We start from the raw sequence: 13,231 nt of genomic DNA on the forward strand, positions 1-13,231 counted from the left end.
AAAACCCAGAGCTCAAGCTTCTGGAGCTGGTGACACTTCCTGCAGGTGTGTCTGTCTCGGACACATGGTGCGCCCATGACTTCCTACATGCCACAGGCTGTACATTCCACTCGGCAGAGATGCCCTGCCATACCTTAACTTTGCAGACTATATATTATAAGTAGAATAGCTTACTAGGTCCTTCCACTGCACCAGAGCAAGAACCAAATACTGAAGGTTTAAAAAAGTAGATGACAAATAGAAAATGGAGCACCTCCTGCCCCCTTCACCGAACAAGCTACTCACCAAACTCGAATCTCCACACTCGTCTTGCAATCGTCACTCCATGAGGCACTCTTTAATAAAACAGAGGGACAACATTCAGGGGATGGAAAACTCCAAGATTAAGGTAAATGGCGAAAAAACATGAGGAGTTGATTAAAGCAGAAATTGCTGGAAAATACTCAGCAGGTCTGGCAGCATCTGTGGAGAGAGAATCAGAGTTAACGTTTCATGTCTGTGACCCTTCATCAGAAAATGGAAATTTGGGTGTATTTTGATCGAAAAACTGCAGAAGAGTGAAGTTGTAGGGAGGAAATCAAAATATGAGTCGCAGTAGGAGCTGCAAACTGAAAGCAATTTGGAAAGCTCGGGAAATCTCTTTGCAAATTAAGCTCAATGCCCTGGAACACCCTACTTAACAGCACCGTGGGAGCAGGACTAACTCAAATAGCTGTTCAAGAAGGCCACTCTCAATTACCTTGGAAATGCCAACTAGCGATGGGCCAGAAGCTGAGATGTGATTTGGAAAAAAGTGGACTGGAAAGAGCTACTTGAAGGTAAATCAGCGTCAGAGCAGTGGAAGGTATTCAAGGAGGGGCTGACGAGGGTTTAGAACAAATATATTCCCATAACAAAAAAGAGTGGTACTCATAAATCCAGACATCCCCTGGATATCCAAGAGCATACAGAGTAGGATAAGGGAAAAAAATAAAGCTTATGTCAGATACAAAAGCTCAGTATTGCAGAAAGCCTAAAGGAGCATAGAAAGTGCAGAAGTGAAAATAAAAATGAAATTACAGAAACAAAGGGGGGGGGGGGGGCGGGGTGTGAACAAATATTGACAAGTGAAATGAAGGAAAATCCAAATATATTTTATAAATACATAAAGAGGAAGGTGATAATTAAGGAAAGCTTTGGGACAATTAGAGACCATAAAAGTAACTTGTGTGTGGAGGTGGTGGACGTAGGCATGGCTCTGAATGAATTTATTGTATCTGTTTTCACAAGGGAGTGGTGACGAAGCAGATATTATAGTTAAAGAGGAGGAGTCCGAAATATTGACCGGGATAAACATGGTGAGGGAGAAAATATCAAGGTGTTTAGCATCTGTGAAAGTGGTTAAATCATCAAGCCCAGATGAAATGCATCCCAGGCTGTTGAGAGAAGCAAAATGAGAAATAGCGGAGGTTCTGATTATTATTTTCCAACCCTCTCTGGCTACAGGCATGGTGCAGGAGAACTGGAGGAATGATGACATTGTAGCTTCGTTTGAGAAAGAGGGAGGAAGGGATAGCTTGAGAAATTATAGACCAGTCAGTCGAACCTCAATAGTGGGCAAATTAATAGAATAAATTCTGAGGGACGGTGTAAATCATTTTGAAAAGCACGGATTAATCAAGGACAGTTAATATGTTAAGGGAAGGTCGTGTCTGACTGAAATAAAAACATAAAGTGCCGGAAATACTCAGCGGCTCAGGCAGCATCTGCAGAGAGCGAAGCAGAGTTAACGTTTCAAGTCCGCGACCTATCATCAGTCATGTCTGACTAACTCGATTGAATTTTTTCAGGTGGTATTAAGAGGATTGATGAGGGTGGCACATTTCTTGCAGCCCACACGGATTGTTTCAAGGCTTTTGACCGGATCCCACATGGCAGAATGATCAATAAATTAAAAGCTGGTGGAATCCAAGGGCAAGAGGCACATTGCATCCAAAACTGGCTCAGTGACAAGAAGCAAAGGGTTATGGTTGAGCTGCCTGAAAGGATGGTAGAGGCAGAAACCCACATTGCAATGGTAATGCACATGAGGTGCTGTAACCTACAGGGCTATGGACCAAGAGCTGGCAGGTGGGGATTAGACTGGACGGCTCTTTTCCATCAGGCAAGAACATGATGGGCCTTGAATCGTTCTATTTTTCGATGTTTCTAATGCTGATCTTGCTAGCCGTGCCCTTATCCGTGAGAATGTGTGTGTATATAAATAATATATATATATATATATATATATACACACACGGAACTCCCATTGCACACATAGAGAGAAGTGCCAGAAGTGCATGGAAGGATTAGAAATGAACCATGTAAGGGTGAGAGAATGGTGAAGATGTGACCCACATCAAAGAACATCTCTGGATTAGACTGAAGCACACCGACAGAATCCTCATTGTGATGCTGGTCAATCTAAGGAATGGCCTAGGTAGGATGCCACAGGTGAGAGGTGCAGTCTAATCTCTAGCCACTTTACACCCCAGTCTACCAGAGAATACTGGGTGAAAGTTTGCCACCCACGTGAAAAGCTGAACACAGGCCAGGAATCGTGGCTTATCTATGATTAACCAGTCAACGTGTATTGGCAGTTAACTGCTTTCAGACATCCATCTTTAATTGAATAAACTGGTTAATTAGTTAACCACTCCTTGATAAATATACAGTCTGATACAGAAATGATGGAATGATTCCATTATTAATACGTCAATTATACCCTTTTCAACATCATCATAATGTTAAACATTAATTATTACAGAAAATAGTGCAGTAGGTGTAAACCAGCATTAATCAGCATTAAACTTCCCGGGTGCAACTGCTGATTAAATGTACCACAATCTCAAAGCTGGAATGTGGTCTGAAATATATATGTCATCTTGTGTACACGATCAATCTCGGATTAACCACGTAACTTCAACTCAGATTATTAGCCTTGACATGAATGAAAAACAAGTTTGATTCTTTTATTACCAACCCCTCAGTATATTCATTGGGCCAGTTGGTAGAAGTATCTGGATGTGCTTCATTACATGCTCAAATTTGCCATGGGTGTGATTTTATTAAAGAGTCACTTCCCCTATATCAGTTCTCATTAACTTGAGCTCTTGCGCACACTATCACAATAAACGGTGTCTCTGCCCAGGTCACTGTCTACTCATTTCCAATCGGAGATTCTGATCCAAAATCTTTCTCCTGTTCCAAGCCTTGCTGTAGCTTGGGTCTGGAAATCCCAATCTTTTAAGTATTTCACTTCACAAATAAAGCCTTGTTTCTCACCCGTTTGTCAGTTCAAGATTCCAGTTTTATCAGGCGGATTCACTGTTAACGATCGCCCACACTGGATAGATGGCTGAATGCTGAGCCCTTTGGCGTGACATTCTCTGTCTGCTATGTAACACTAATCCGTCTATTTTAAAATACTTAACGGCTCCACAAAAATAGTAGCCACAGAAATATCACATATATTAGCTAAAGGTTGGTCCGGCAATGCCAGTGGGTAATTGAGCTGGAAACTGGGAATGTAACTTATGTAGATAACAGGAGGAAATAGTGTCTGATTTTCGGATTTCCTTAATCGGGCACCAGGTAGCAACGAGAATCCGAAACTTGGATTGTTTATCTTAGAGATAGCAGGGAATAGGGAGAATCAAAAACTGTGAATTTTCCTTAACCGACACCAGGCAGCAAAGAGACTGAGACTGGGGTTATAATTGGGAGAGTTGCTTATACTGCCACCAGAGGTAAAAATAATGGAAACAGACTCATTACTGTTAGTGACCTTTGACCCAGAGGAGTTTGAGAGCTCCTGAATTTTTCTTGCCATAAATCCACCCCGGATCGAAAATGGGAAAGATTCTCTCAGTGAAAGTGTGGGTGAAAGTGTAGAGATGTGACATGTTGTCCGCATTGTAAAATGACACCTGCCCACCCTCATAGTCCAGGTAAACCCCGATCTTCCGGGGTTTCACACTCGGGCTGAAGGGGGTCCATGAGGTGGAAGTACCGGCAAAATATTCATTTCCATTTCCTAGCCCCACAGTCCAATATCCGGTCTCAGGTTTAGGGTTGATTTCCCCTTTCCTGTTGGCAGATTCTCGGGTCACTCCCACACCCCACTCAGTCTTGTTCCCCACCTCCACCTCCCAGTAATGTCTCCCTGATGTAAATCCCTCCGATCCAAGGACACAAGGACAGTAATCAAACCTCTTCGGGGTCTCAGGGACTGGTTGATGTTTGGTTCCGAGTCTCACACTGGTCCGGTCCTCAGAGAGGAGGAGCCATGGATTCGCTGTGTTCGAATCCAGAGTCAGAGAGGCTGGAGCTGGGGCGACATTAAAATAACACAGTCAGTGATTTGGTTTCTTGCTGTGATTTATTCAAACTCTGACCCTTTTTAAATCTCCTGTACTGCTGTATAATTTGATGGCAGTTCATGTGGTGTGGGGGCAGCTCCTAACTGAGACTCCCTCCCCGCTGGGATTGGAGGGTATCTGCATGTCTGTAAATCTCTCTTTATATATATATCTGCATATATGTTGTTATGTCCACAGCGGGAGCAATACACTGTTAATTCAGTCCCGTCACACCACAGGTCGCAGCATATGATTAAGCTTTCACACTCAATCAGAAAACAGCCAAATTAAACACTCTAGTAACCCCAGAATGAAACACACCAAACCAGGTATCTTTAGACAAAAACAAATTTAAAAAATAAATCTTAAACACTATTAAGATAAACCTATGTCGAAAGACCTTTTAACTTCCTATTTTAACCTAACTCTTGCATTCACACACATTCACTCAAAGCTAACAGTTAACCACTTTTAAAAGTGGAGTTTTTTTAAAATAGCTGTCTCTTAAGAATAAATAACATAAGTAAGTTTTTGTAGGTTACGTTCCTGATTGATGAGGTCTTTGAATGTGGATTTGATGAAAATAGTCCTTCAGAAGATAGGAATTCAACTCTTTGGCTGCAGCAAGTATTAAACAGTTCTTTGAATGATGAGTACAGCAATACAAATGGTCTTCTTGACAAAGAAGGATTTTTTTTTTCTTTACTCAGGGAATTAACTTGCCTTGTAGCTCATTGTAGAATTTTCTCCTGAGGGGAATAAACAGCTCCTTTCTCTTCAGTTTGACTGGTTGGAAAGTCTCTCAGAGCTAACTGGTTTCAGCCAGTTTCTGTCAGTTGCACACACAGCCAAGTGGAAACGTTCCCATGTGACCTCTTTCTCTCTCTCCCCTGCTGTCCAGGGTAACAAAAATGCAGCTAGTACACTGTGTCTCCAGAAATTCCAGAACTTTCTCTCTTAAAAGAGGTTCTGTACAGAACCTTAGTTTGGCCACACTTGGTGTATTGCGTACAATTCTGGTCGCCATACCACCTGAAGGACGTGGACACTTTGGAGAGGGTACAGAGGAGATTTACCAGGATGTTGCCTGGTCTGGAAGGTATTAGCTATGAGGAGAGGTTGGATAAACTCGGATTGTTTTCACTGGAACAACGGAGGGGGAGGGGCGACATAATAGAGGTTTACAAAGTTATGGGTGACATGGACAGAGTGGATAGTCAGAAGCTTTTTCCCAGGGTGGAAGAGTCAGTTACTAGGGGACATAGGTTTAAGGTGAGAGGGGCAAAGTTTAGAGGGGATGTGCGAAGCAAGTTCTTTACACAGAGGGTGGTGAGTGCCTGGAACTTGCTGCCAGGGAAGGTGGTGGAAGCAGGTACGATAGCGACGTTTAAGAGGCATCTTCACAAATACATGAATAGGATGGGAATAGAGGGATTCGGACCCTGGAAGTGCAGAAGATTTTAGTTTAGGCAGGCATCAAGATCGGCGCAGGCTTGGAGGGCCGAATGGCCTGTTCCTGTGCTGTACTGTTCTTTGTTCCTAAAGGTGCACCAATTTTAACAAAGTCTTAAAGGAGACACACTGTTTATAATCCGAGGAGAAAAATAAGTACAGGTCTGTGAGATATATATAATATACAGATAGAAAAGACAAGGCCAAAGCATTTGCAGTCATCCTCAGCCAGAAGTGCTCAATGGATGATCCATTTCGGCCTCCTCTGCAGTTACCAGCATCACAGATGCCAGTCTTCAGCCAATTCCATTCACTCCATGTAATAACAACAACTACTCCTTATATATATATAGCGCCTTAACCACCGAAGTTAAACTCACTGGCCTGGGCTTCTCCTTACAGCCTTTTTTGAATAAAGTGTAACATTTGAAGTTCTCCAGTCCTCTGACCCCACCCCTTTATCGAAGGGGAATTGGAAAATTATGGCCAGTTCCTCCACAATTTTCACCCTTACTTCCCTCAGCATCCTCGGGTGCATCTTATCTGGTCCTGGTGACTTATCAACCTTAGGTAAAGCCAGTCTTTCTAGTACGTCCTCTTTATATTAATTCATATGCATTCGATGCTGGAGGATGGATAGATAATAGATTCCTCAGTTGTAGTTTGCTGTCTTCAATATTGGCTCTGCTATACTTGTACCTTCAAAGTGGACCTCGACCTGGGTATTTTCGGGGATCTGTTCAGAGGGTGAGACATTGTTCTGACTCTGAATCAGCAAATACAGATTATCGCTCGATTACAGGCCCGACATTGCTCGGGTCTGTTACTGGGTCAGAGGCATGGTACATTGAGTTCACAGACTCAAACACTTTGTGGGGGGGGGGGGGGGGGGGGATATTTTCGGAACTGTGTTCTGTCTGATTTTTCCAGCTGGAATTTCACTTCGTCATTAATTCTTTCTATTTACATAATGAGAGTTTTATAAAGGTTGAAACAGAGAAACAGAAAGCTCTTTACCTGGGTTGATACTGCCTATCATTTCTTTCCATGTTGTGTACTGTAGGAGTTCTTTGGCTATTTTCAGTGACACAGACCCAGCTACTAGTGACATTGCATTATCCGCAGCACTAATCCTGTTAATATTAAACAGTCAACATCAGGATTCTTCTTTCTGATCCCCTTGATAAATTCACGTAAATGGCATAACAGAGACTGTCATACCTCTTGTCCGGGGAAACCTCCTCTTGAAATAAAACAGAGACACGGATCTGAGGAATGATGTGGGAGAGGATAATCAGAATTCAATGAGACAGATCAATAACAGAGTCTTCAGCCAACTTGTTACCTAGTAACAATCGTTCTCCTGTCTCAGCACAGATCAGACAAGGATGAAATGAAAGGTGTGTAACCATTTAGACTGGGAAATTGACTGGGTAAAACAGAATTGTGTAGCATTGTATTTTTCTGAAATTACCCTGGGCCACACTGAAATTGGGAACATCTTCACTTCTTGGTGAGAATGTATTATTTCCAACTTATTGTTATATGACAACTTATTGCTTTATTCTCCCGGCTGCGGTTTTGTGACGGATTTTGCCGCAGCACCAGTGTAGCTGACAGCACTGGGCAGAACAAAGAGCCGAGAGAGCCGGGACAAACAGACGGAGATTTTCAAAAATTGACAGGGTTAAATCTAGGTGCCTTTCTATTTGTTCAGTTCCCAGGGCAGCTGTACGTGAAAGTAATCTTTCTAACAGCAGAGACAGCAGAGCCTGCATCTGTCGGTTCCCCGAATATCAGAATTTCCGACAGGAGAGCGGAATTCTGCGTCCAGTGGGGGAGTGGGAGGGATGGGGGCAATGTTGGCGTGGAGGGCAGTAACACAACTCGGCGTTGCCAGCTGTCGGGCTAATGTACATAGTAATAAGGATACGGTTGGAATGTGTGAAGGAATTGCTGTCAAATGCTGTTGGAAAGGGGAAGGGTGAGGGGGTGAAGGGTGACCGAATGGAGATTTTAAAACGATGAAGAGGTTTGATAGGTTACAGAAGATGTTTGCACTTGTGGGGGAGAGCGAACAAGGGATACAAATAAAAGTTGGTTCTCATTAACCCAACAGGGAAGTGAGGAAGGGCAGTGGATGTTGTCTATATGGACTGCAGTAAAGCCTTTGACAAGGTCCCTCATGGCAGACTGGTACCAAAGGTGAAGTCACACGTGATCAGAGGTGAGCTGGCAAGATGGATACAGAACTGGCTCAGTCATAGAAGACAGAGGGTAGCAGTGGAAGGGTGCTTTTCTGAATGGAGGGCTGTGACTAGTGGTGTTCCGCAGGGATCAGTGCTAGGACCTTTGCTGTTTGTATTATATATAAATGATTTGGAGGAAAATGTAGCTGGTCTGATTAGTAAGTTTGTGGATGACACAAAGGTTGGTGGAGTTGTGGATAGTGATGAGGATTGTCAGAGGATACAGCAGGATATAGATCGGTTGGAGACTTGGGTGGAGAAATGGCAGATGGAGTTTAATCCGGACAAATGTGAGATAATGCATTTTGGAAGATCTAATACAGGTGGGAGGTATACAGTAAATGGCAAAACCGTTAGGAGTATTGACAGGCAGAGAGATCTGGGCGTACAGGTCCACAGGTCACTGAAAGTGGCATCGCAGGTGGATAAGGGAGTCAAGAAGGCATACGACATGCTTGCCTTCATCGGTCGGGGCATCGAGTATAAACATTGGCAAGTCATGTTGCAGCTGTACAGAACTTGTGTAAGGCCACACTTAGAATATTGCATGCAATTCTGGTCGCCACACTACCAGAAGGACGTGGAGGCTTTGGAGAGGGTACAGAAGAGGTTTACCAGGATGTTGCCTGGTCTGGAGGGCATTAGCTATGAGGAGAGGTTGGATAAACTCGGATTGTTTTCACTGGAACAACGGAGGTGGAGGGGCGACATGATAGAGGTTTACAAAATTATGAGCGGCATGGACAGAGTGGATAGTCAGAAGCTTTTTCCCAGTGTGGAAGAGTCAGTTACTAGGGGGCATAGGTTTAAGGTGAGAGGGGCAAAGTTTAGAGGGGATGTGCGAGGCAAGTTCTTTACACAGTGGGTGGTGAGTGCCTGGAACTTTCTGTCAGGGGAGGTGGTGGAAGCAGGTACGATAGTGACGTTTAAGAGGCATCTTGACAAATACATGAATAGGAAAGGAATAGAGGGATATGGGCCCCGGAAGTGCAGAAGGTGTTAGTTTCGGCAGGCATCAAGTTCGGCGCAGGCTTGGAGGGCCGAATGGCCTGTTCCTGTGCTGTACTGTTCTTTGTTCTTTGAGGACTGGCTTCTTTAACCAGACGCCAGCACAAGTCAGCTGGGCCGAATGGCCTGTTGCTGAGCTCTACATCCTACGTAATGTACGCGGTACAGGGGCGTTTTCAGGTGTTTGGGGAATTTCTGCGGATGTTTCCATAGAACAGGAACAAATTCCCCACATTAATTCTCAGAGCCCCAGAAGACTTTCAGGTCTGGGTCTGTCCCTTCCGTCGCCCTATCTCCTGCTTTCTCTCTCACTAACACACTCTGTCCGTTTCTCCCTCGGATCGCTACTGTTGGATTAACTCAATAATAACTCAATAATTTCAATGTCGGATGGTTAAAACGCTAAAATGGAACTGTTCCTGCAAGACCGATGTTGAGAGATGTGGCTGTTAGTTATTTCAGTGTCACCTGTACCGCTTATCTCACAACTACAAACACTATTGCCTCTGAATATAGGAAACCTGCAGTGAAACAAGTTGTTCAATGAGCTTCCCCAAAGCCAGCAAACAACGTGAAACTTTCTGTTGTACAACATATTGTACAGTCATTATCAATATTATGTCATTTTATTAACATAAAACAATCTCTTACCGTCAGAAATGTGACCGTGTCTTCTTCCTCCATCTGTCTCCGTAACTCTGATAGCTCCCACTCAGTACGATCTAACTCCTGTTGGATTTTACGGAGTCTTTTCCTCATTGGTTCTAGAATGCTCTCCTCATCTTCCCTGAGATCTCTGAATAAACTCTGCTCTTTCTCAGTGAGAATCTGGTGCATTTTAGTGAACTGGGATGTGATGTGGGTCTGCAGACTGCTCGACTGTTCCTACAGAATGAAATGTGAAACAGAATTAATGTCCCGCGATAAAGGGAACAAAACTAACCGAGATCCCAGAAAATCAGCACAGGGAGACCTTACCCTAACTTCAGAAATCAGCCGTTTCTGCCCCCGTTCGGCGGCCAGAGCAAAACCCCCTTCGACGTACAGCCGAATTTAGGGATGTTTGCAGTTTATCCTGGAATTGAAACAGCAATTTAGTGAATCAGATGTTGAAACACAGATGATTAGGAAAGATCACCCGAAGTTAAACCCTCCCATTTTACCCGGTACATCTCCGCAGCCTCATCTATCGGCAGAAAGTCGTGAGATTTCTGCTCCCGCGAATCTCTACAAATTGAGCACATCAATTTCTTGTCAGTTTCACAGAACAGCTTCAGCTCTTCCTGATGTTTCTCACAGAATTGTTTACTTTCCTTCTCTTTCTGATCCCGTTCCAGATTTCGAGCTTTCTCGGCCAGATTCGCTAAGGCTCGATTCGCCTTGAAGTTTTTCTTCCTAAGTTTCTCTCTACATTCCGGGCAATAGTTTGTCTTCTTGTTTCCCAAACACTGGGTGATACAGGAGCGGCAGAAGTTGTGTCCACACCGGATCGGTGAAGAAATCAAGACAAATGGGACAAATTGCCTCCTCGGTTAAACTTTCGGCCGTCAGTGTAGAAGCCATGTTCACACTCCTGATTCAAACCGGTTTCAGTTTCGCTTTGTTTTTGTATGTGCCAGTTGGATCTGCCCCAGGTTCCGCACCAAGCTGCTCCTTGTCTACCTCGATATGGACATCATTCTGCGTGAGGGGTGAGGAGGGGACTTGTCTTCGCCATCCGACGTAACTTCGGCGGACGAGCTTCCAAACTCCGGAAAAAGCGCGAGAACCCAGCGAAAATTCACCTCTAGTAAGTTTCGGCTCCATTTGGGATGGTTTCAGACAAATTGAATCTCGTGTCAATCAAGCATTGTAGTTTCACTATAGACAGGAAAGCAGTCATTTACTGTAAAATTTCAGACAACAGGAAGATTTTCGAAGCCTTAAAGTGGAAGGAAACGCGAGTCAATGAAGGGGAAATTGGGAAGGATGTGAAAAAAGCTTGTTCATTGAGATCGGTTTAAAGTTGGGTTCGGTAACTATTATCCATATCCATGTCTTTCTGCATTCGGCAAAAAGAAGCATTGAGAAGTTGCACTGCACAGACCTGTGGGGCCGAATGGCCTCGATTGGTGCTGTCGAATGCTACATGCTTCCAGGCAGTTCTTTGAGTCATTGAATCAATTACCGTTTCGTGGTAACAGCTGCAGGTTTGTTTTTGCTGGTGAAAGTTGGTCTGATCTTCAAGCGCTGAGAAGCAATCGTCACAACACAACCAACTATCCTCAAGTAAATATACATGGGGACTAGAAGGAAGTTGTTGATGTGTTCAGAGAACGGAAAATTTCAAGATTACTGTACATGGGGAACAAAAAAAGTGGATTAAAGCAGAAAATGCTGAGCAGCGGGCAATCTCTTTGTAAATGAAGCCCGAATTAATGAAACGTCGGTTGTACCTATTTCACTCTATGGGAACGAAATATGGTGCCTCAGGGTAGTAGGTTGTGTTTCTTACTGTGCACAATCCCATCAGTCACACCGAGACTTGTGGCACGAATGAGGTAGGTTGTTTTAGTTAAGGTCGAGGACAGTTACATATAAGTTATGAGAGAGCCCACTGCACAGTACTAACCTAGGGATCCAACACACAACTACTGGGTCACATGCGGCATGATCGCACTTCCTTTGGCGATGATTACTTCCACTGTTTATACATTCCCTTAAAGGCCTAATAGCAGTGGCGCAGTGGCTAGCACCCCAGCCTTATAACTCCAGGAACCTAGGTTCGGTTCTGGGTACTACCTGTGCGGAGTTTGCAAGTTCTCCCTATGACTGCGTGGGTTTCCGCCGGGTGCTCTGGTTTCCTCCCACAGCCAAAGACTTGCAGGTTGATAGGTAATTTGGCCATTGTAAATTGCCCCTAGTGTAGGTAGGTGGTAAGAGAATGGTGGGGATGTGGTAGGGAATATGGGATTAATGTAGGATTAGTATAAATGGGTGGTTGTTGGTCAGCACAGACTCAGTGGGCCAAAGGGCCTGTTTCAGTGCTGTATCTCTCTCTATATGACTTCCTCTATGAGAAGAGCAAGAGTCGATCACTTGCAATGCCTTCTGGATAATTATAGGATTCTGAGATTTAGAAAAGGTGTAATATTGGAAGGTATTTCCAATGATCTGGGCACTGGGTAACCAAGTTCATAAAGGGAAGCCCATAGCAAAGTTACCCTGGCTAGCGCAATTGTTTCCATAAGGGATGGGGATGGCAAGAGAGGGATTAGGATGGCATGAGAGGGGTGAATGAGATGATGGACTTGGTTGAGTGTGGCAAAATGGCAGGGACAATTATTTGATAAAACTTATTCGAAAGCTGTTCTTTTTTTGCTAAAAATGAAAATTGCCTCGATTTGAATGGAAACCTTTTAGGAAGTCTATCAGGTGAATTAAAAATACATCAGCATGATTCTACAGTCTACACCCTTCTGCATAGCCCATCTCCAATGGGCATGCCACCGCACAAACCTAGACTCATGGAAGGAACAGTTATAATATTTCTATGGAACTTGAATCCTAAACAACGACTTTGTCTTGGAACAACATTGGCAGTTAGGAAACTTTTCTTTGATGATAGATGCTGAGATTATAACAGGCAGATTTCAAGGAAATAGAGTGTTTATTTCCCGAATACTATTGAACCCATCATATGAAAGCCTTCAACTCAGGAGAAAACAGTTCACAATTAGATTGTCATATTCTATGGCAACGAACAAGTCACAAGGCCAGACGCTTGACTAAATTTGTATTTATATTCCTATGCCTGTTTTTACACTTGGACAGAACATAAGAAATAGCAGCAGGAGTAGACCATATGGCCACTCGTGCCTGCTGTGCCTTTCAGTACGATGATGCTGATCTTTGGCCTCAACTCCACCTTCCTGCTGGCTCCCCATAAACTTTGATTCCCAGACAGACCAAAAGGCTGTCTATCTCAGCCTTAAATGAATTCAACGACAGAATACTCACAACCTTCTGGGGAAGACAATTCCAAATATTCTCAACCCTCTGAGTGAAGACATTTCTCCTCATCCCAGTCCTAAATGGCCGACCCCTTATCCTGAGACCGTGCCCCCCTCCCCTTGTTCTAGATTCCCCCAGCCAGGGGCAACA

General features: G+C 43.9%; 1 pseudogene; it reads right to left on the reverse strand.

Moving 5' to 3' along the window:
- Nucleotides 1-3,797: 3,797 nt before the first annotated feature.
- LOC137345651 (zinc-binding protein A33-like) lies at nucleotides 3,798-10,651 on the reverse strand (annotated as a pseudogene).
- Between the last annotated feature and the right edge of the window lie 2,580 nt (nucleotides 10,652-13,231).

The sequence above is a fragment of the Heterodontus francisci genome, chromosome 29, assembly GCF_036365525.1.
Source record: "Heterodontus francisci isolate sHetFra1 chromosome 29, sHetFra1.hap1, whole genome shotgun sequence".
In the NCBI taxonomy this organism is placed as follows: Eukaryota; Metazoa; Chordata; class Chondrichthyes; order Heterodontiformes; family Heterodontidae; genus Heterodontus; species Heterodontus francisci.